This window comes from Pyrus communis, chromosome 2, assembly GCF_041283825.1.
Source record: "Pyrus communis isolate YQ-2024b chromosome 2, ASM4128382v1, whole genome shotgun sequence".
NCBI lineage: Eukaryota > Viridiplantae > Streptophyta > Magnoliopsida > Rosales > Rosaceae > Pyrus > Pyrus communis.
This window is the reverse complement of record NC_142566.1, coordinates 8,697,042-8,722,427: the sequence shown is the minus strand read 5'-3', so window position 1 is coordinate 8,722,427 and position 25,386 is coordinate 8,697,042. Positions and strand designations below refer to the sequence as shown.

Sequence of the window (25,386 nt, the reverse complement as noted above, 5' to 3'; positions counted from 1 at the left end):
TTAAGCACGAGAATAGAAGTTTGCATGTGCTTGCAAATAACTATTCGACTGGCATGAAGAGGAAGCTTGATGAGCTGCAAGAATCCAGTGGTCGAATTCAAAGTGACCGTCAACGGCTTGCGGCTTTCTTCCAGAGGCACATTTTTCCTAGCTCATCCAGCGTTCCACCAATTGAGGCCTCTTCTTTGATGCCTCCCGCTTCTGTAACTTTCCCAAGTAGTGGGGCTTCTAGTAAACGACCTTTGTGAAGGCTCCTTCTTTCTTTGTTTAGCAGTGCCTATCAATAAATCAAGCATTTTCTCAATGTTCCAATCATAGACTCACACAATTAACAAACAAACAAACAAAACAAAACAACAACTAAACAACCTAACATGGCAGAAACGAAATAGCAACAAAGAGAAGAGTTTAGGAATGCAAAATCTGGAATTGGAGTGCTTTCTAAGTCTTCCTTTGTTGAATGCATGGGTTGTCTCCCAAGTAGCGTTTTCTTTTACGTCTTGCAACCGGACGAAACCTTTATTTCTTACTTAGAGCCCACAGCATACAATGGATCTTTGAATGGGAGGTGATACTTGAGATGATCCGTTAATAGTTTAAGTACTAGAGTGAATGCCTGAATTATTAACAACATATTAGTATAAAAGAAATTTGAAGTTCGGGGAGGCGGCTTACCTGTGTGCTCCGACATGAACTCAAGAATAAACACCCCTTCGTTGAACGTTTCAGGAAGAATGTCCTCTTTGATGAATTCATGATATTCCTTACTGTTCACCTTTGGAAGGGCTTCCGAGGTGTCTGTTTTTTCTTCTTCCTTGGAAATCATGAACCTGCAAGGAATCGGGATATTAGGTGGAATGGGGTTAGAACTAATTAAATTTGGAACAACCTTACTTGAATTAGATGGTGTAGGAGCAATAGGTTCCTCCGGCAAAGGTGTTTCCACCCTTGTCGTGGGTTGGTCCAACTCCTCTTCCTCAAATTGCAATCTTTCATCTTCCTTGTGATTTGAATTTGATGGTTGAGGGTCCGTTCCAACCTCCTTGCCACTTCTTAACATGATAGCATTGGTGGTTTCAAATCCTCCATTCGGATTTACAATGGTTGAACTAGGGAGTTTGCCTTGGTCGCAAAATTGTTCTACAAACTCCGCTATCTGCCCAATTTGCTTTTCCAAGTGGTCTAACCTTTTGTCTTGATTTTTCCTCTCTTCATTGCGAAGTTGGATTCCCTGCGTCAAAGTAGTGAGTAATTGAAAAATCTTATCATTATTACTTGAATTACCTACATTGCTTTGGGCAGGTTGTGGTGGCTGCATAGGCATTGAATAGAACTCCTTATATGGCGGCCAATATCCTTCTTCTTGAACATGTTGAGGTTCCCACCACATCGCGTTTGAATGATCACTCCAATCTGAATTGTAAGTGTTGGAAAATACGTTATTCCTTGACTGAAGATCAAATGCACTAACGCTTTGCATTTGGGACCTTTCCATGAGCTGTGACAAAAGAGAAGCGTTATCAAGTGCCATGTTGTGCTTCTCTAGTACTTGAATTCAACAAACAAAACACAAATCAAAAACTAAAACTAAAATACATAACGGAAACTAAAAATAAAACTAATAAGAAAACGAAAATAACAATCCAAAGGATTAGCAAAGTTGCTAATCCCCGGCAACGGCGCCAAAATTTGATGCGAGATTTATACGCACACAAATTAAACCCTCTTTTTGACAATTGTAGTATAAGTATAAGTAGGGATCGTTCTGGACCGGGAATTAGGAGGGATTGTTAATCACTTGGATTTGACTCAAAAATGTAAAAACACAATATAAAACACTATACTAGACTCAAAGAATTCAAAAATACTTTAAAACATAAACTAAACAGATTCTAAGCACTAAAGAACAAGAAAGTAAAGGGGGGGTTTGATTTGACGAAATTTAACTAAAATGCACAAATTGTAATTAAAGGCAAAACGTAAATATGAATGTGATGAAAATATGGATGATGGAATAGCCAAGGGGTTCTTCTCCACCCATGTTACACTTGCATACAAGATTGATTCTCAGTTGGTCTTTCGATAAATTATGAAACTCAACGCCCCGGGTTAATTAGGTCCGCTTAAATTAACCGTCAAGTTTTCCTTAAGTTAATGAATTGGATGGGTTTGCGCAACGCAATTCACAACATTCTCCAAAAGTCCTTTACGTGAAAAGCACAATAAAGATACAATCAAAGATCATTAAGCATTATGAAAACTATAAGTGTTGATGAGGCATTCGTTACTATGATGAGCATGAAACTCGTGCCAAGAATTCATTTAACGCGATTGTTTATAAGCAACCTCCACTACTTGTGAATATAAGTTCATAACGATTAGGTGAAACTCACTTATATTCTAGCGTCATATTCATGCATGAAAATTAAGCGCGCATTCTCAATAAACATACATAAATAAGTTATCAATCAAACGGTTAAACAAATTGAATCCACAACTTATGAAATTCCAACGAAAGTTAATCAATTTATATTGCAAACATAAACATAGTTTCGAATCACCCCCTAGCTAAAGGGGGTTTAGTTCCTCATAACTTTGAAATCAAAGAAACACCTAAACATTCCAACAACTCAAACTTGAATTGTATGAACGTTTAGGCACTCTTCTCTTCCATTCCTCATACGTACAAAACAAAGAGAATTGAATTTAAACATTGAAATCAAAGAAACACCTAAACATTCCAACAACTCAAACTTGAATTGTATGAACGTTTAGGCACTCTTCTCTTCCTCGTTGTTGTAGCACAAGGTCTAAGGTGAGTTTTGGGGATTATGTAGAATGGAGTGGGGTGGTAGGATAATGTTTTTGGATTGTTGGGGGAGGCACGGCAACAAGGGGTTTGTTGCTGGAATATGGATGATTTTCTGAATATGGAAGAATGAATGAATGTTGTGTGAAGTGTGTATGGTTTTTATAGGGAGATGAATGGATGGGAGAGGGAACATGGCAGCTAGGTTAAGTGAATGCATGTGCAAAACTGGAAATGGGATGCTGGAAAGTGGAGGGGGAGCCACGACAATGGTTGTGTTTGTGTGAATGATGATGGGATGGGTGGATTTCTGGGATGGTGGATGCACGGCACAAGGGGAATATGAATGCATGTGGCTGATTTAATTGAAGATGCATGTGCAATGAAATGGAATGACAGCTAGGTTGAAATGGATGAAATGGATGCGAGTGCATGTGGCTTTGAAGTGATTGCTGAAAATGAATGTGTATGAAATGATAATGTTTTGCACGGCTAGGTGTTGTGTTTGTTTGAATGTGCATGTGGCTGAATGGATTAAAGAATGAATGGGTGTGCTGGAATTGAGTGGATGTGTTGCTGCCAAGATGGGGGAAAATATGGAAAATGGAAGTGTGATGCACGGCTAAGTGATTAATGGGATAGAAATATGAGTGAATGTGGCTTAATGATGAAGGTGGAAAGCTGGAAAGCATGTGGCAAGGTGTGTAGATGCTGGAATTGATGGAAAGGTACAGCCAAGGATTTGTGTTAGGTGATGGGTGCATGTGTTGGCTCAATTATATTGTTGGGAAAACATGTGGATTAGGTGGAAAAAGGTGGGTGTGCATGTGAGATGAAATGCATGTGTTTAAATGGTTGAAATGTGTTGATATTTATGGGTATGATAATTGATAAATGTATGGTTATGATAAGTGATAAGTGAATGATATGTGTTGATAAGTGAATGATATGTGGTGATGATAAGTGTATAATTGTATGATAGGTGGTGATGATAATTTGGTCTTCAATTTCGTCCATCTACTTGGCGTTAAGCATATGCAATCCATTTAATGCCCCAAACTACTCCAAAATGCATCCTTTCGACAAACACATCTTATGATCCTGAAAACACACAAAAGAAGCATAAAGGACTAAAATAACTAAAGAAACATAACGTAAATGTACGAGAACAAGCCATTTAAGTCACATGAATATGCTCCTATCAGGCACCAACAATGGATCCAAAGTGAGCGTACGGTGCAATGTGAACATACATGCAAAGTCTAGTCTTAACCCTAGTGAGTACAAACACTAGTGTAGCACACGATGAGCAGATAAAGTAAATATGGTCACAAAACAGTAAATTGATAATCCTAGTCTGCATAATACTATTCAATAAAATATTAATCATGACCGTAACTAAAATCCCAAAATAGTTCGTATACTTATCCATCCCATAGGATTTAGCACACTTTTGTGAATTCCATCATTTTGTTAATTCTTATAAACGTTTGTCTAATCTAGGTATATGTAGAAAATTCTTTATTAAGTATATATGTGGAACCTAAATAAGTATATAATATCTAAAAGTAAAGACCCACTCACAGATACTTGTGAGGCGCAACCGTTCTAATTAGGAAAGTCGGAGTCTCCGATAGTAATCGCACCTGATTGTAGTTCAAAGAGTGGCTGGAGATGGTCGGAAAATGGCCTAAAAGGCGACTGGTTCGTTGGAAGCTGTGTAACTCACTGAAAAACTGAGAAAATGGCTAGAAAACTACAAAGGTCGCCAAAAAACTGGGTAAACTTTAAACGTTCATAACTTCTTCAATTCTTAACCAAAATCGACGATCTTTATATAGAAATGAAGCTAAAAATGAGGAGAACACATTTGTACCATTTTGGAATCGAGTGATGGTGATATGTGATTTCCAAAGAGGGAAAGAGTTAGAGCAGAAGAGAGGTGAGAGAGAAAATAGAGAGAAAAGAGAGTTTGGGTGAAGAGTGGGCCTTGCGGGCCAGAAAATTATAAAATATCTAGAAATATCCGCCCAGAAAATATTAAAATAATAAATACTTAAAATTCAAATTTCATAACACACCCTCAAGTTTCGTAGTTTCGTAAAATCATCATCATAGCTCCAAATTCGATTCCGCTTGCGCCTACGTGTTCATATCATCGAGTACTTTGAGGATATAGTAAAATAATAGCTCATACTGGTCTTGAAATGACGGTCAACAAAAAATTGAAAAATTACATGAATGGATACATATAAGATTAAAAAATTGGAAACCTTTTTCTAAAAAATTAAGGGTTACAAGGTTATTCTAATTTTTTTTTTTTTTTACTATTTTGGAAATATTTTGAATTGAAAATTAGTTAGGAGTTCAATAAAGGTGTGAGATTAAAATCGACACACCCCGACCCAGAAAGCCATAAAGTGTAGTGATGTGAAAAATGTGAATAAATTTAAACCTAAGATTGCCTAAATACCAGAGTGCACTGGTGAGCTAGAAAGAACTCATTCACACGTGACGTTAGAGCATAAGTAAAGTACAGTAGGGTAGGTAAGGATTATACCCTCAGAGGTAGCCAACTATATTGAGACTCACCAAGAATCCTGGTCGATACGAACTTTCAGTAGCTAAACCCTGGAGGGGCGGAAAATAGAAAATGTGAATGGGCAGAAACAAAGTTTTTGAAAACACATTTCTCTTTTTAAACATAATAACCCCTCACCGTAAAACTCGTATAATTTCCCAGAAAATAGTAATACATACCTATGTAGAAATCATGCTCGAGAGTTGATAGGAGCATATTCATGCGACTTAAATGGCTTGTTCTCGTGCATTTACGTTATGTTTCTTTAGTTATTTTAGTACTTTAAGCTATTTTCGTGTGTTTGTAGGTCCAAAGGGCTAAAGGAGCAAAAAGATGCATTTTGGAGACTTTTGGAGCACTTTTGGGCTAAGGACGGATAGCTTATGCTTGAAGCCAAAGTGTTGGACGAAATTGAAGACCTAATTGGAGCCAAAGTGTTGGAACCTTGTTCTCTTTAGTTTTAGGACATTTAAACCTTTCCTAATCCCAATCATGCCATGCATAACACACATCCATTCTAACACATTGTCATTGCACATGCATTTCCTTCATTAGTTAACCCACATGCACTTATCACTTATCATCACCACATATCATATCACTTAATCACTTATCACTTATCATCACCACTTAACCACTTATCATATCATAACCACATATCATATCACTTATCACTTATCACTTAACATATCATCCACCTACTTCACCTACAACATCCACCTACTTCACCTACAACATCCACTTCACCTACAACATCCACCTACTTCACCTACAACATCCACCTACTTCACCTACAACATCCACCTACTTCACCTACAAATGACATAGCCATATGTTCCCTCCACTACTCCTATAAATACCCTTGCATTCATTCATTCATGGACATCTATTTTTCACAACACAACACCCCTCAAACACTTCCATTATTCCCTAGCCGTGAGCTTCCCATCTCTCCCTTATAATCCAAACACCACTCCTCATCCATTTCCATAATTCCCCAAATCCATTCAACACAACCTCACCTTAGACCTTGTACTACAACAACGAGGAAGAGAAGAGTGCCTAAACGTTCATACAATTCAAGTTTGAGTTGTTGGAATGTTTAGGTGTTTCTTTGATTTCAATGTTTCATTTTAATTCTCTTTGTTTTGTACGTATGAGGAATGGAAGAGAAGAGTGCCTAAACGTTCATACAATTCAAGTTTGAGTTGTTGGAATGTTTAGGTGTTTCTTTGATTTCAAAGTTATGAGGAACTAAACCCCCTTTAGCTAGGGGGTGATTCGAAATAAATGTTTATGCTTGCATATGAATTGATTACCTTTCGTTGGAATTTCATAAGTTTTGATTTCAATTTGTTTAACCGTTTGATTGATAACTTATTTATGAATGTTTATTAAGAATGCGCGCTTAATTTTCATGCATAAATATGACGCTAGAATATAAGTGAATTTCACCTAATCGTTATGAACTTATATTCACAAGTAGTGGAGGTTGCTTATAAACAATCGCGTTAAACAAATTCTTGGCATAAGTTTCATGCGTATTCCATAGTAACGAATGCCTCGTCAACACTTATAGTTTTCATAATGCTTAATGATCTTTGATTGTATCTTTATTGTGCTTTTCACGTAAAGGACTTTTGGAGAATGTGGTGAATTGCGTTGCGCTAACCCATCCAATTCATTAACTTAAGGAGAACTTGACGGTTAATTTAAGCGGACCTAATTAACCCGGGGCGTTGAGTTTCATAATTTATCGAAAGACCAACTGAGAATCAATCTTGTATGCAAGTGTAACATGTATGGAGATGAACCCCTTAGCTATTCTATCATCCATTCATTCCATTTCATCAATTTCATATTTACATTCTGTTTTAATTTGTTCATTTAATTTAATTTCGTATAAACTTAAATCCCCCTTTACTTTAATGTCAAATTAGTTAGAAATCAATTTAGTTTATGTTTTAAAGCATTTTGAGTCTTTGGTTTGTTTTAGTGTTTTAAAGTTTAGTTTTACATTCTTTGAGTCTAGTTTAGTGTTTTATATTACGTTTTTACGTTTTTGAGTCAAATCCAAGTGATTAACAATCCCTCCTAATCCCCGGTCCAGAACGATCCCTACTTGCACCTATACTACAATTTGACAAAAAGAGGGTTTAATTTGTGCGCGTATAAAACTCGCATCAAGAGTAGTGAAAACCAAGTATATGCCATGTCAAGTATCTCAACAATAAAATAAGTAAGCATGGTGAAATAAATCAATATAACTGATATGTCAGCCGGAGTCACCTAACATGACTTGTACGTCTGTGCCTATAACTCATCTACTAATTCCTGCACACGAGTCGGAACCACCTAATGTGGTTTGTACGACAGGTTGGGTGTAAATAAATACGCTCAAGTGCTACGATCACGTGAAGGCTATGCAACGAATCGCAGGTCACCTATGAGTCGGAACCACCTAATGTGGTCTGTACAACAGGCTGGCACCTGACTTGGATCCAAGTTAAGCATGTGGTGCGGGAGGTGAACAATCACGTGAAGACTAGGCTCTGGCCACGGGCGGAGCACTAACACCGGGATGTAGGACAATGAGCTCTACATGCATGAACTCATAATCAACTACTATGCAACCATACCATCATTATATACTCACCTGAACTTACTTGGGCCTCTGTAGCATCATGCAATATTATACAAAGCTATTCTATACGACATGGCATTTTAAATGAAATTCCATTTAAAACACTGTCTGGGAAATGCCTGTATATATATAGAAAACCAAAAGCCCACTCACTTAAGGTCCGCGCTACACTCCCTAGCACGAATATCAAAATGTCTCGAACGATCGTCGCCTAGAACAAATATCAAACCACGTCTCAGAATCCTTACTGATAAAACACATAATTTACATAAAACACATCCCCAAGGACGTTCTAGAATGATTTGAGACCCATTGACCAAAAGTCAATCGTCGGTCAAAGATAGACGGTAGGACCCACAACCCTATGTAACACGATACGAAAGATCCGCATCTCAGATTTCCGATCCGTAGCTTTCAAAGATCCACATTATGCTTCTAGAACAATATACTAAAGTTTCATTACAATCCAACGGCTGGATCTCTGCCAATTGCAAATTCAAGTGGCAGTTAATGTTTTATTGTATAAAATTACAAATCCAATTCGGGAAGATCTGTACGTTGGATTCCCGATCTGTAAGTTTCTATGGTCCTCAAATATTACGTACTATAACGTATTAAATTTTAGTGACGATCCAATGATTGGATCGTCGATTGCTATAATGTTCAAGTGGCGGACCTTAACGAAATTTCGTCAGATTCTGCAGATTTTGCAGATTTTCTGGACAATCTTTGGAAGTCCATATCTCACTTGTTTGTCAACCAAATTTGACCTATAAGGGTCTTTCCCGCAGAAGATTTTTTTTATCTAACTACTTAAAATGTCACAAAAACTGGACTGTTGTCCCTACTAACTAGCCATCGAAAAATAATTATTAGACCGACTTACACTTACCTAAAGTCTACGAAATTTTATATGCAAACACTAGAACACAAAGCTACACTCACACAAATTTTTGGGATTTTTGGGAGTTGATTTGCTATTTAAATTAAATCGAACAAAAACAGAACAGAAACAAATTTTAAGTTGTTCACAAATTAAGAAAAACGAGTTAGGGGAATTGCTATCCACCACCAAATAATCATACAAACATGTTATGTTTCATTCAAATTCCTTTCATTTCCGGATGAAGATGCTCAAGTTGGCTCAATGTTAGAACTCAACCTATTACTCTTTCTTATGTGGTATGTTAAAAGAATGGCGTTTTCAACTTAACTTAGTCTCTAGCATGCAATCTAGAATGAGGTGTTCATAGATTTAACACGTAGAAATCATTAAGAATGAAAAGAGTTTAAGTCATCACAAGGCATCGTAAGTACTAGTGTTGTCTTACTTATCCTAGAAATTGGTTCACATGTTAATCACAATTAACAAGTACTACTCTAGAACATGTATAGGTCCTCATTCGACAAGGGCAGGCACACACATATTCATAGCATTAGAATCCTAGATATGCTTACTAAGTATGCATCCGTAGAAAACACATAAAGAATTCATCAATGAGACAAGTAGTGAGCCAATTTTCATCCATTCATAAAAGTAATTCAAACGAAATGTCATAACAAACTTGCAATTATATTCGGGGCTTCAAAACAGCCCCTAACTACTAAAAATTTAGTTACACATTATTCTCAAATAAAACTAAAAGAAAGACATGAGTTTGAGAAGATAAAACCAAAAGAAATAAAACCAAAAGAAAGACATCCGTAGCTTTCCAAGCATATAAGTCTCATTCTCTAATTCATTCTGAGATGTCCGCAACTTGCTTCCAAAGTCAGCTGACTTGCACAGGTAGCGCAAATGTGTTTTGTTACTTAAAATCCCATTTGTGCTATTTTTCTTTTCAAACGATTGAAGGAAAAATTGACGAGAATCCTAAAATGGGTCAGCTTTAAAGATTTGAAACTTGAAACACTTGACCACAAATTTAATGCAAAACCACAGACAATGCAACGCTATTCTTCAATAATTGGGTGTTTAATGCATGAAAGAAGATTTTGCAACCAGGGTTTCATAAATGAAGAGGAGGAAGAAAGTGGAAGCATAAATGCTCTATTTCTCTCTAACTTTTTTCTCTAGCCAAAGAATAAGCAAAAAAGAAAAGAAACATGTGTCACACTAGCCAAATATATAAGCAAAAAAGATGTTTTGTTTTAGCTAGTAAGGATAAGAGACACGTGTCACACTACAAAACAATCTAGGCAGATCCACAGCTAAAAGTTGGGAACTAGCAAAAATTTGTTAGTCAGCCCATGTGGGCAGACCTTAATTTGCGTGCCCAACTTGCTGGAAATCCACGCGCAAGCCTGACTAGACAACTAAGCTAGTTAGAATGAAGCAGAAATGTAGATGTGAAATGCACATGCATGAACAAACCTTTTGAAGTGAGATACGTCCCATCCTTGTACATTTCTTCACAGTAGACACAAACCATAAACAGAGAATAGCCTAAAGCTAGATTGAGCATGTGGTACATTTACAATGTTGACAACAAAAGCCAAACAATAAAACCAGACTTCACACAATATCTGTGGAGCAAAAATAATCCAGAAAATCATAGAGCTTGCACGTGGACTTTTACCTACAAGTGACAAGAATGCCCTCATTAAATTGGTGAGGCTCTTATTTGTTCCATGAACAGTTTAACCTTCAAAAAAGCCTGAGTTGTTGACTACGACTTCTCCAAGTTTCGCTACCCATGGCAAAGATGTAAAAACAAGGGAATTAAAGATAGAAGTAATAACTAATCATTTTCTTTAAGTTTTCGTTACTGAAGACCAACTCAATAAAGTAAGGAACCACAACCAATTCCAATCAAGGATACTATAAGATAATCCCAAAATACTATATCTAAGGTCATTATCAATGATCCCTGAAATTGACGTGCCTAATCAAGATGGTTCCTGAAATTGAAAATCAATCAATGCATTCCCTGAATACGGGTCTTACAAACAATGTCATCATTCTATTAGAATTTCATCAAGATTTTTGTTAGCGTGCTGATGTGGCACTGTAAACGCAAAATTCTGTAACGAATGAAATGAGAACACGTGTATAAAGTAGATTTGTATTGATGATTTTGTAGGGTTACAATCTTTGTTTACAATATTCCTCTGATTTACTCTTCAAATTTGATGTAGGTGCATAGGTTGTTGATCCAAGAGTCACGATGACTTGATCTCGGATGAACGATTGGATGATTGCTTCGAGTTTTAAGCTTGAAACAATGCGTGGATAGTTTTCTCCTTAGGTTTAGTGTTGCGGCAAAGGTAGAATTAATGTAGGACTTTGTTGATTCAAGGGTCTTGGTGTCTTGATCTTGAATCAAACGTGGTTACAAGTTTTGAGCTTGTAACAAAGTTTTGAAGGAATCGGCACAAGTGCTTGTTGATTCTCTAAGGGAATGCTTCGGCTTTGGTTGAAAGAAAGCTTCAGCTTTGGTTGTATGTTCTTCGAAGAGAGCTTGGCAATGTATTGGTCTTCAAAGATTTGGCAGAGGTTCTCCTTTTGTGAGAATTTTGGCCCTTCAATGTAGAAATTGTCAACACTTTGTTTATCCTGGGACCTTGTATTTATAGACTTCCAAAGCCATGCCTTTGGGTGGATTTGGCTTTGATTTGTGTCTTGATTCGTCCATGGGAGAATTCAGGCATGTTTTGTGTCTTGTTTCAACCACTTTCCCTTACCTTAGCTGAATTATAGGGCTTGTTACCTATTTTATGAGCAATCTTCAATTCTTTCTTGTTTTATGAAGATGCTTTAGCTTTCTTTCCAGTTTTGGGAGCAACTTGGACCCCTGGCCGATTTTAAGAGGGATTTTCTCCCTTTTGCCGACTTTTGGGAAGGTTTTGTACTTCCTTTGCTTGATTTGTGCCACATGTCTTTGATGACTTGTCTATTTGTGATGAGTTATATGCCATGTGGAGCTTTGTGATGCATCATTTGTATGCAACGAAATTTACATGTCTACAAATGCCCCCACTTCAAGGCGTGTTGTAGGCATGTGCTTGTCACATGTAGGAAACGTGTTTTGAAGTCTTGCAATGTGAATGTTCTAACTCAAGGGTCGTTGAGACTTGAACTTCAATTAGTTTACTTCTTCAAGGGCCGTAGAGGCGTACTTCTTCAACGAAACATTTCTTCAAGGGCCGTAAAGGCTTGATTGTGAAAGACATGAAATTTTTCTTCAAAGGCTGTACAGGCTTGATCTTGAAAGAAATTTTGGAAATGAATAAATTGGCACACACTTATTGTGCGTATTGATTTTCCATAATTTTTGACAAAATACATTTGGTGTATGTTGAGACTTGGATTTTTCCTTGTGGTTGTGGGACAAAAATGCTTTTCCTTCCTTAGGTAGGAATCTCCTTCAATTTTGGTAATGAGCGTGACTTCTTTCAAAGTGTTGGAAGCCCTTGGTGATTTCCTTCAAGGTTTTAGAAAGATTTAATGCTTGTCCTTGGGTAAGTAGGATGTGCATGCTTTTCTTCTTTCCCCTTTCTCTTTTTCACAGCAAGAAGGGTATTTTTCTCCTTGTTTTGGGAAACTTGAAGACTAGTTCTTACCTTGGAGGGATTTCCTCTTTGAATTTCAACAACGGGGCAATTTCCTTTGATGTTTTGGAAATTTTGAAGACCTTTCCTTATTTCTTTGTTTCCTTCTTTTCTTTGCTGATTTTTTTCTTGCAAAAATAGCATCCTTTTTCCCTTATGTCTGAAATCACCTTGCCATTTTTTACTTGGAATTTGCTTCCTTCTTTTCGTTGGAATGTACTTCCTTCTTTTGATTTTCCTTTTGTTATTTGGTATGCATTCTCCTAATGGTATTAGGAAGCAATAGACCCTTATTTATAGGACAATTGGGTTTGTGTTTTTTGTCACACAATATTTTTTGTGCACATTGACTTTGCTTGTTGTCGTGCCCTTTTTGCTATTGCTATCATGTGTAATTGTTGCTTGGTGCTTGTTGCAGTGTGTCACTTTTTACCGCATGGTTTTGTACAAAAGACTGCAGTAGGGTTTCATTGTGTAGTGCCTTTTGGTCACAGTTTTCCCTCGGTGGTGACGTTGTCGTCCAGTGCAAGAAACTGCTTGCGTAATTGCTTTGGGGTTGCGTAGTGCGATTGCGTAGCATTTTGGTTTTCTTGCTACTGTAGTGTGCTTTGAAGGATCGTCTTTTAGTTGCCCTCTTTGCTGTGCTGCTCAAGCTTTGTGGTTGATTTCCTTTCGTCGTTGAGACTTGTCATCGCCATCCTTCAATGCTCACAAGGTTTGTCTTGCATGTCTTTTGCTTTAGTGAAGGAATTTTTTCCTTCTTACCACCCCACTCTTATGCTTATGTTGCCTTGTTTGTTTTGTTGCAACCATGGTATTTTTCAATTACTTTAAGAGCAATACCATCACCATTCTCACTAAAGAAGGCGATTTGCAAGATAGGGGAATGATGTTGAAGCTTTGTGCGTGATTGACTGGCTTTAAAGCACTATCTCTTCCTGTGAAAAACAACTCGATGTATATCAAGTAATGGTCTTCTGAAGTATTTTACGAGATGACAGATTTTGGTCAACCAAATACAAAGAAGAAGGTGTGTACATCGAGGATTCTCATCTTGAATCCTTTGCACCATGTTCGTGACAATCCACTGGCTTTGTTTGAGCTTCTTAGCGATCGCATCCTTAACGAACTTGGAATAGCACCTTATCGATTACTAGAGAAGTCGTCTTTGCTGAGGTTTACTGGGAGTGGTTTGAAGATGTCTTGAGCCAATCTAAAGATGTGCTTACCAACGTGGGCCTTTATCACACCATGTACACATCTTTGTTTAATTATGATTGCCATCATTCCGTCATTCATGCGTTCTTTGAGCATTGGTGTTCAGTGACTGACACACTTCACACGTCACTGTAAACACACAAATTCTATAACGAATGAAACAAGAACACGTGTACGAAGTAAATTTGTATTGATGAATTTGTAAGGTTACAATCTCTATTTACAATTTTCCTCTGATGCAGTTTTCAAATTTGATGTAGATGCATAGGCTGTTGATCCAAGGGTCGCGATGACTTGATCTTGGATGAACGATTGAACGATTGTTTAAAGTTTTTAGCTTGAAAACAATGTGTGGATAGTTTTTACCTCAGGTTTAGGGTTGCGGCAAAAGAGTTGATGTAGGACTTTGTTGATTCAAGGATCTTGGCAACTTGATCTTGAATCAAACATCATTACAAGTTTTGAGATTGTAACAAAGTCTTGAAGGAATCGGCAGAAGTGCTTGTTGATTCTTCAAGGGAATGCTTCAACTTTGATCGAAAGAAAGCTTAGGCTTTGGTTATGCATTCTTTGAAGAGAGCTTTGGCAGCGTTTTTGTCTTCAAAGATTTGGTAGAGGTTTTCCTTTTGTGAGAATTTCAGCCCTCCAATGTAGAAATTGCCCACCTTTATGCTTATATGAGGACCTTGTATTTATAGACTTCTCAAAGCTTGCCTTTGGATGGATTTGACTTTGATTTGTGTCTTGATTCATCCATGGGAGAAGTTAGGCATGTTTTGTGTCTTAATTTCAGCCACTTTCCCTTGCTTGGCCGAATTGTAGGGCTTTCTTGCCTATTTTGTTAACAATCTTCAATTCTTGCTTGTTTTATGAAGATGCTTTAACTTTCTTTCTGATTTTTGGAGCAATTTGGGCCCCTTGCCGCTTTTAAGGAGATTTCTTCCCCTTTGCCAAGTTTGGGGAAGCTTTTGTACTTCCTTTGCTTGATTTGTACCACATGTCATTGATGACTTGTCCATTTGTGATGAGTAATATGCCACGTGGAGCTTTGTGATGCATCATTTGTATGCAACAAAATTTACATGTTTACAAATGCCCCCACTTCAAGGCACGTTGTAGGCATGTGCTTGTCACATGTAGGAAATGTGCTTCGAAGTCCTGCAATGTGAATGTTTAAACCCAGGGGTGGTTGAGACTTGATCTTGAATTAGTTTGCTTCTTCAAGGGCTGTAGAGGCGCATTTCTTGAACGAAACATTTCTTCAAGGGCCGTTGAGGCATATTTCTTGAACGAAATGTTTCTTCAAAGGCCATTGAGGCCTGACCTTGAATGAAATGAAAATTTTCTTCAAGGGCCGTATAGGCCTTAATCTTGAATGAAATGAAAATTTTCTTCAAGGGCCGTTGAGGCTTAATCTTGAAAGAAATGAAATTTTTCTTCAAGGGTCGTAGAGGCTTGATCTCGAAAGAAATGAAATTTTGGAAATGGATAAATCGGCACATACTTATTGTGCGTATTGATTTTTCATAATTTTGACAAAATACATTTGGTGTATTTTGAATTTTTTCCTTGTGGTTGTAGGAAAAAAATGTTTTTCCTTCCTTAGGTAGGAACCTCCTTCAATTTTGGTAATGAGGATGATTTCCTTCAAAGTGTTGGAAAGCTTTAGTGATTTCCTTCAAGGTTTTGGAAAGATTTAATGCCTGTCCTTGGGTAAGTAGGATTTACATTTTTTCCCTTTCCTTTTTTCCTTTTTTTTCAGCCAAGGGGGCATTTTTCTCCTTGTTTTGGGAAACTAGAAGGCTTGTCCTTGCTTTGGATGGATTGCCTTTTGTATTTTGGCAAGGAAAGGTACTTTCCTTTGATGTCTTGGAAATTTTGAAGCCCTTTCCTTATTTCTTTGTTTCCTTTTCTTTTCCTTGCTATTTTTGATGCAAAAGAAAGCATGTTTCCCTCCTTGTTGCGATTTTACCTTGCCCTTTTTTTTGCTTGGATTGCTTCCTTCTTGCGGATGGAATGTGCTTCCTTTTTTTTTTTTTTTTTTTCCTTTTGCTATTTTGTATGTACTTTCTCTATAGCATTAGGAAGCAATTGAACCCTATTTATAGCACAATTGGGGGTGTGTTTTTGTCAAAAATTCTTCTTGTCGTGCATATTGACTTTGCTTGCTGCTGTGACCTTTTTATTGCTGTTACCGTGTGTAATTGCTGCTTGGTGCTTGTTGTAGTGCATCACTTATTATCGCGTGGTGCTGTGCAAAATACCGCAGCAAGGTTACGCTGTGTAATGCCTTTTGGTCATAGTTTTCCCTCAGGGTTACATCAACTTTATCCACCCCAGAGTCTTCGAAGTTGCTAGCAAGATGGCTGCAGGTGAATCTTTTAGCCTTGCTATTTCAATTTTAGCCAATATTTACAATGGTTTGAGTATTGCTTCGAATTCAACGAGCACTGAAGATCGTGTTGCAGTACTTCCCTACCACTATGTGTACGGTTGATTGGGTGAGTACTTCGGCATTCATTTTTCTTTGTCGACTTTAAACAAGTCGGGGCCTTCTTCACCAACTTCAGTCAAGTTGGGGCCTTTGATGACAAAGTACTCTAGTGTTCTTTTTGCAAAAAGCCTTGATGATTTGCAGGCGCAGGCATTGTTTAAAAGCTGTGAAGGTTTTAAAATAAAACATCTAGCAAGGGTTGGCTCAGTGCGGCAAGGCCTCATAGATGATTCGCACCTTCGTTTCTCAGACTTATTTTACCTTACGAGTCTTCCTTCGAGGTATGTTTCGTTGCGTTAAGGAAAATGATATATCATTCAGTCGTATAGTCCTCACCATTTCAATTGGCGGTCTGGTTTTGTCCAGCATGTGCCAGGCAAGCTGAAGGAAAACGCACAGTCAAAATCTTTGCAAACCGTGTATATGCATTGGGAGTCTTGTACCCGTGCATGCACAAACGCTTCTATCACCTTGCTGGCCAAAGACGAGTTCAAGAGAAATCCATTGACTCGTGCCTACGTAGGTTGGTGGTCCAAGGTATATCATAAAGACTTGGGGATGGTGATGAGTTGATATTATACTATATATTTTACCCTAATCTTAGTAATAATTTATTGGTTATTATGTATGAATTTTGATACTTTGAATTATATTTCTAATGTAGGACATTTGACTTCCTGTGGAGCAAAAATGAACAAACGGATGAGTTTTGGAGTGATTCCAATTGGAGGATGTTTGTGAGTCTTTCAAGATGATTATGTCAAAATTCCAGATTTTTCTACCAAGCCGTTTGACCATGGCAATGAAATAAAGACCCAGCGCACAGCTTTCCCAAATTAACATTTCTGGACATTTTGGGTATTTTAGAGGTCAAGATGGCATATTTTGAGGAAACTTCCTTTTGAGGATTTGTAGGAGACGTCTTCAGCTTTCAAAAGAACCTTTTGGGAGCAAATCAGAGTTGATTTGGTCGGTCAAAAGTGTAATTTTCTGAGAAGTCCGAATTTTAGTTCAAATAGGAAACCCTTTTATTTTCTGTTCTATTATTTAATAATGCTTCCTAATTTTACTCTAAGACTTTTTAGGGTTTTATTTTGTATTAGTATAAATAAGATATTTAGCCATTAGGGTTAAGGAGGAGAAGAGTGGAAAAAACACACGCACACTTTAGGTTTTTATTTTCTATCCTTGTTTTTAATAATATTTCATTGTATGATTGCTAGTAACTAAATTCCATTTGCTAGGGTGAGGCCACGAGCCTTAGCAAGAATATGTAGTTTCTTTTCAATTTACTTATGATATTATGCTTGTAGGTTTGAATTATTAATCACAGGTTTTAACTATCTACTTATCTTAATGTTTAGCTACCATTAGGATCTTCAGAAAAGTAATTTGATGCAATTTTGGTCAGAGGTCGGTCCCTGAAATTGATGAAGGCTTCTTGTGGTTAATATGTGCAAGTTCGCTAAAGATGAATACCACGTCTTAAGGGTTGTATGGTTTTTCAAAAGGTTTCACAACACTTAATGAGTCATGCATGTTTAGATTTGATTTGAATACCACAGCCGGGTTCATGTTTGATATATGCAATGATGCGCCAAGAGAGGGTTGTCATGCAGTTCCTACGCAGATGGCACCTTTTGATTGTGTGAGTGCAACTCCTTTCCAAGATAGGCATGCGACTTTAGCTTCTCAATGCCCATTCTTGTCTTCGCAACATTCGGATACTTCTGAAGAGGCGTGTGACAAAGTTGACTCGCATGAAGATGAACTTGTTTCATGGCAGCGTCAACAAATTTAGAACAAATGACCATTTGAAGATGTTTAGGCCTCATTAGTTTGACAGCCACTTGAGAAAGATGTATGTGTTTCCTTCTTTCTTGTGATTTCTTCTGCTTTCATTGGTTTAGCTTTTGTTTTTGACATCTTTCTTTGTCTTCTTTAGGTTGGGCCCTCTTGTTCTTTTGATTTGGCGAACATGGGTGTTCATTCCTTTACAGAGATGTTATTTGGAGGCAATTTACCTACAGACGAGGAGATTAGGGATCTGCTCGAGGCAAAGCTTGTTCCAAATCCACCAAGTTGCCCAAGTTTACCTTGTGTAGGTGAAGGTATGCAAGAGCCCATCATGCGTCCAACACCTTTGCCAGTTAGCTCTAAGATCTCTCTGAAAGGGCCGAACCTTAGTGGCATTGAGTCGCTTATCCATTGCATCAACTTTCGTGCGGCCATGGATATCAAGAGCCATATTTAGAAGAGGATTTCAAAGTGCCCATTGGAGGACCTTGCATTGCTCAAGGAGAACTTGTCGAAGCTTGTTTCTATGATTGACAACCTTAATGTTGATTCCTCACTCTTGAGAGTCAAGATTGCCAAACTTATGGCCGCCTCAATTGAGTATTCTTACTTGCATGCTATTTCCCCGAAGAAGTTAAGTCTAGAGGTTAGAGCTTAGCAACTTGCAGTAATAGACTTATCAATTGCCTAAGTTCAATCTTTGTAGCAAGCTGATTCAGAAGGTTATGAAGCCACAAGGACTTCTTTGGCTTCTGTCCAGATGCGTCTAGAAGTGTTGGCATGAGAACGAGAACAGCTTGAAGCCGAAGCTTCATGACTTCAAGGTGTTTTCTCAGAGCAGGAAGCTACATTTTCTCAGCATTAAGGGGAGATTTCATGCCTAGAGCAAGAGAAAGGCACGGCTTTGGAGTTGCCCACCTTGTCTCTCACCGATGTGGAGACTTCGAAGACTTTGGAAGGCTTGCTTGAAGACAATCGTCATAGTTTTAGGGACATAACTTTCAAGTAATGTCTTCCGTTCCTTGTACTTTAAGCCTTCTTTGCTTTTGCTCATTTTGTAATAAGGCTTTGTAGCCAAACTCTTCTTTTAAAGAAATAAAGTATTCACATTTTGAATTTTCTCTTTATTCTTCAAAGTGTTGGTGTTTTTGTTGATGATGTAATAGTACTTGAAGTTTTGAAGTTTCAAGTTGCCTACGTACCCTCGGTTGAGAAGGGATCAAGTTATGACGTAGTTCAAATGAGTGATGGATTGTTTTTGTTGGTTTTGGTGGTGATTTTGATGATGGTTTTTGATTTATTATTTTTTATTTTGTTTTGTTTTGCCGTACATAGTTTATGCTCTTGCGGGCCATGAGCGTTAAGTTCTCCTTTTAAGATCCTGCGAAAAGGGAGCATTGTTGATGTGTGCAATTTAGGCTCGAGTAGGCAAGAAGCATTGAGTTTTTAGAGTCACCTTTTAAACTCATGCAAACATGGAGTGTCGAGTGTCACATTTTAAACTCGTGTGAACAAAGAGTGTCGAGTGTCACCTTTTAAGGTCGTGCAAACAAGAAGTATTGTGCCTTGTGCAGTTTAGGCTCATGCAGGCAAGGAGCATTGAGTGTCGCCTTTTAAGCTCATGCAAACAAGGAGCATTGAGTGTCTCCTTTTAAGCTTGTGCGAACAAGGAGCGTTGAGTTGTGTACAGTTTAGTCTTATGTAGGGGATGAGCATTGAGTGTGGTTTAGGGGTAGTAACACTTCAAGAATCTGCCATTGATAAGGCTGATTTTTAAGCCGTCTTCCGCCATGATTAAGTAGGCGCTGTTGGTGTTGACCTCTTGTATTACATAAGGTTTATCCCATTTTGATGTGAACTTGCTTTTTGTTTTGTGAGTTGTGATGATGGGCTTTTATAATGCCAAGATAAGATCTCCAGTTTGGCAAGACCTTGGGTGGACCTTTTTGTTAAATGCCTTGGATAACCGTGCTTGCTAGCATCCCAAGTGTTGTTAAGCTTCAAGCCTTCTTTCGTTGAATGCTTCAAACTCTTGAGCCTTCTTTCGCTTTGCATTTTCCTCTTCAGTCAAAGTTTCTTGTATAGCATTCCTTAGTGAAGGGATTTGACTTTCGAGCGACAGAACAATTTCCATGCCATATATAAGAGAATAAGGTGTAGCTTGGGAATGAGTCCTATGTGTGATAAGAGCATATTCATGCGACTTAAATGGCTTGTTCTCGTACATTTACGTTATGTTTCTTTAGTTATTTTAGTCCTTTATGCTTCTTTTGTGTGTTTTCAGGTTCTAAGGGCTTAAGGAGCAAAGAAGTGCATTTAGGGGCCTTTTGGAGCACTATTGGGCTAAGGATGGATAGCTTATGCTTGGAGCCAAAGTGTTGGATGAAATTGAAGGCCTTGTATGCACTTGAGGACACAAAACAATGGCCCTAACCCAATTACACAACCTTGCCATGGGCTTAAACATATTTCCCTTCCCTTGCCATGCAAACCACCCTATTTTAGGCCCATTCTATGTACTTAAACCCTAGCCCTTTAACCTTGCAGCCCTATTATGATTTATTCACTTCCATATTCTTCTTTAATCCACATGCATTCATCACCATTCACCCTAGTTGTCAATCACATGCTTTCCCATTCTATAATTCATCCACATGCATCTTTAACCCTTCACTCACATGCTTTTCCAACAAACAAATCAGCCACATGCACAAAGAACCCCCCTTGCCGTGCCTTCCATCCCATTTCCAGCATTCCCTTTGCATTTTCAGATTTCCACCAACCAATCTAGTTGTCATTCCACATGCATTCCCTTCTTTAATCATTCCTAGCTGCCATTCACATGTTCTCCCATCCATTCTCTCCCTATAAAACCATGCAATGCATTCATACAATTGATTCCATTCACCACAACAAAACACACAACACACCAACACCAAACTCCCCCATTCTTGCCGTGCATATCCCTTCCATTTTCTGCATTTCTTCTCTTCATTGTAGCCACTCCAACCACTCCTCATCCCCCCCAAAACCTATCCTTAGACCTTGTGCCGCAACGAAGAGGAAGAGAAGAGGGCCTAAACGTTCATACAATTCAAGTTTGAGTTGTTGGAATGTTTAGGTGTTTCTTTGATTTCAATGTTTAATTTCAATTCTCTTTGTCTTGTACGTATGAGGAACTAAACCCCCTTTAGCTAGGGGGTGACTCAAATACATGTTTATGCTTGCGATATGATTTGATTACTTCTAATTACGTTTCATAAGTTGTGAATTCAATTTACTTATCTACGTGAATTACAATTATTTATGTATGTTTATTGAGAGTGCATGCTTAATGTTCATGCATGAATATGACGCTAGAATATAAGTGAGTTTCACCTAATCATTATGAACTTATATTCACAAGTAGTAAAGGTTGATGATCTCAATTGCGTTAAGTAAATTCTTGGCATAAGTTTCATGCAGTTCATAGTAACGAGTGCTTTGTCAATGCTTATGGTTTTCAAAGAACTTAATGATTTTTGCTTGTATCTCTATTATGCAATTCATGTAGGGAACTTGTGGGGAATGCTTTGGGTTGTCGTATGCAATCATCCAATTCAATAACGTTAGGAAAATCTGAGGGTTAATTAGTGCAATTCACGGTTAATCTGGGGCGTTGAGAATTCATGGTTTATTGAAAAGCAATTGGAAATCGTTTTATATGCAAGTATAACATGTGTGGAGATGAACCCCTTAGCTAGCTTTCCATCCATTCCATTCCATCAAATTCGTTTTTTACAATCTTTTCTTATTTTCGTCCAAAATCTGTTTTAAGGTTTTAAGTCACTTGTTTTATTTTAAATTCGTCCAAAATCTAAACCCCCCTTCTCATTTGTTCCAAATCTGTCCAAAAGAGTCCTTTTGAGTCTTTAGAGTCAAAACCAAATGTATTTTCGTCCAAATTAAGTTCTAGTGTCTGTTTGAATCAATTTGATTGTTTTAGGCAGTTTGAGTGTTTCAAAGCTGTTCTGAGTCATAGTAGTCTTGTTAAGAGTCTTTAAGTTTAGTTTTTATGTTTTTGAGTTAAATTCAAATTAGATTAGCACCCCTAGTTAATCCCCGGTTAGAACGATCCCTACTTACATCATTACTACAATTGTCACAATTAGGGTTTAATTTGTGTGTCACATAAGTTTCGCATCAAATTTTGGCGCCGTTGCCGGGGATTAGCAAAGTTGCTAATCCCTTGTCTTGAGTCTTTTTTAAATTATTTAGTTTTTGTTTTGTTTTAATTTTTGCACCGTGTGTATGTGTTTTGTTTTTGTGCCGTGTGTGGCAACTTGTTTTCTTACTTGTGCCGAGTCTATTAAGTTGGTTACTTATCTTGTTTACTCTTGTGTGTAGGTACTAGTTTATGACCCGTAGCTCACAACCTGTTCGTGAGCATATCTCCGACTTTGACGGTGATTTCGAGAGGACTTTGAGAAGGAAAAAGAAATCGCAAGCGTCTAATCCTCCTAGTCCCAAAATTGAATTTAAAGAGGAAGTACCAACCATGGCAGTGGACAATCGAACCATCAAGGAACTTTCTGCCTCGGGTTTGGCCAATGCAGCCCCTCTTTGCATTCAATACCCCGCGGCTGCCCAAGGCAAGACCGATGAATTCGAGTTGAAGTCAAGCTTGTTGCACCACATTCCGAAATACCATGGGCTTTCCATGGAAGATCCCAACAAGCATCTCAAGGAGTTCGAGGTTGTTTGTTCGAGCATGACACCCATAAATTTCGATGGGAACATTCTGATGATGAAGGCTTTTCCATTCTCACTTTTGAAAAAGGCGAAGGATTGGTTGTACGAGTTAGCACTCGGAACGGTAAATTCTTGGGAAATTATGAAACGTGCATTCTTAGAGAAATTCTTTTCCACTGCAAAGATCATTCTCTTGAGGAAACGAATTAGTGGCATCCAACAAAATCAAGGTGAGTCGTTTCCATCTTATTATGAACGTTTTAAATCACTTGTTGCTTCATGTCCACAGCACCAAATGAAGGAGGAGCTGCTCATTCAATATTTCTACGAGGGACTCCTTCCCATGGAACGTCAAATGCTAGATGCTTCGGCGGGTGGTGCATTAGTGGACAAGACTCTAGTGGATGCCAAAGCTCTAATTGCCAACCGAGCACATAATGCACAACAATACGAAGGTGTTGGACAAAGAGACCCCCCACGGCCACAAGTGAATGAGGTAAGTTCTATGCCCGAAATTCAATCCCAATTAGCTAACCTTACTTCTATTGTTTCTCAGTTGGCCGAGGGAATGAAGATTCATGGACTAAGTGTGTGTGGCGTGTGCTCTATGCAAGGACATGCCAACGATCAATGCCCTCAATTGATTGAGAATGGGGGTTGGGAATCTGCCAATGCCGTGGGTTTTGGGAACCAAAATCAACCACGCCATGATCCATACTCTAATACCTACAATCCGGGGTAGAGGGACCATCCAAATTTCAAATGGCGGGATCCTCAACAACCCCAACAACAAGGAGGATTTAGGCAGCAACCACCGGGCTTTTATACAAAGCCATTCGTCCCCAATCAAAACCAAGTGCAATCTGCCCCCAACAACCTCAGGTATGTCTTTGGATAATGATCAAGTTGTTAAGTTACTTACTACTTTGACGCAGGAAGTACAAACTTAAAATAAGGAGAGACAAATCCAAGACAAACGGGTGGATAATTTGGAGAAGCAAATGGGTCAAATTGCCGAGTTTATGGGGCAAATTAGAGAACAAGGCAGATTGCCTAGTTCAACCGTTATGAACCCGAAGGGAGGATTTGAAACCGCTAAGGCCGTCATGTTGAGAAGTGGTAAACAGGTTGGAACGGACTCAAATACATCCAAATCAAGTCAAGACGAGGAGGACAAGTTGCTGCAAGAAGAAGCACAGGGAGCAAAGCCCACGGCCAAGGATGACCAAACCTTGCTGAATTCATCTAGTCCTCCTAAACCGTCCCAAACCACCAAGGTAAGTCCCAATTCGACTTTTTCTAGTTCTATTCCACTAAATGTGCCCTTTCCTGGCAGGTTTAGGCAATCAAAGAAGGAAGAAGCCGAGAAGGACATTCTAGAGACCTTTCGGAAAGTTCAAGTCAATGTCCCGCTCCTTGATGCGATTAAGCAAGTCCCGAGGTATGCTAAGTTTTTAAAAGAACTTTGTACAACAAGGAGAAGGATTTCAAACAAAGAGGTGGTTCAAGTAAGTGAAAATGTCTCTGCTGTGTTACAAAGGAAATTACCCCCTAAGTGCAAAGATCCGGGTAGTTTTACAATTCCGTGCGTTATTGGTAATACTAAGTTTGAACAATGCATGTTAGACTTAGGGGCTTCGATTAATGTTATGCCATACTCTATTTATGCATCTATGAACTTAGGTGAGCTTAAAAATGATGGTGTGATAATTCAATTAGCCGATCGTTCTAATGCATATCCAAAGGGTGTTTTGGAAGATGTTTTGGTACAGGTTGGTAACTTGATTTTTCCAGCGGATTTCTACGTGCTTGACATGGAGGATTCACCCCATTCCACCCCATTGCCGATTCTATTAGGGAGGCCCTTCATGAAAACAGCCCGCACCAAGATAGATGTGTTTAAAGGAACTTTAACGATGGAATTTGATGGGGAAGTCATTGATTTCAATCTTTCTGAAAGTATTAAATTTCCTAAGGACGATCATTCTTGCTTTTCTGTTGATATAATTGATGATTTGGCGCAGGAATTTCTCGATTCTTTGGAGAGGGATACACTTGAAACAACAATTGCATAAGGAATTGGGCAAAAATCTGATTTTGCCATGCCTAGAAGTGTGGAGGAGGCCGAGATAGTGGGTGCCCTTGAGTCACTACCTCAACACCATGGTAAGCCTTTTAACCCAATTTCAATTTCAGTTTCCACTAATAAGTTGTTACCCTCAGTGATTCAGGCACCCGTACTTGAGCTTAAACCGTTGCCCGATCATTTAAAGTACGTTTGTCTGGGAGACAACGAGACATTGCCCGTCATTGTCTCCTCATCACTCACGGCCATAGAGGAGGAGAAGTTGATCCGAGTGTTGAAAGAGCACAAGACGGCCATTGGATGGACCTTGGCCGACATAAAGGGTATTAGTCCTACAACTTGCATGCATCGCATACTTTTAGAGGAGGGGGCTAAACCAACTAGAGAGGCTCAACGTCGGCTCAACCCTCCAATGATGGAAGTTGTGAAAAAGGAGATTATCAAGCTTCTAGATTGTGGGGTGATCTATCCTATC

The 25,386-nt window shown here is 38.4% G+C and overlaps 1 pseudogene; it reads left to right on the top strand.

Moving 5' to 3' along the window:
* The first annotated feature begins 22,490 nt into the window (after positions 1 to 22,490).
* Positions 22,491 to 24,971, top strand: LOC148698527 (uncharacterized; annotated as a pseudogene).
* The last annotated feature ends 415 nt before the right edge of the window (positions 24,972 to 25,386 follow it).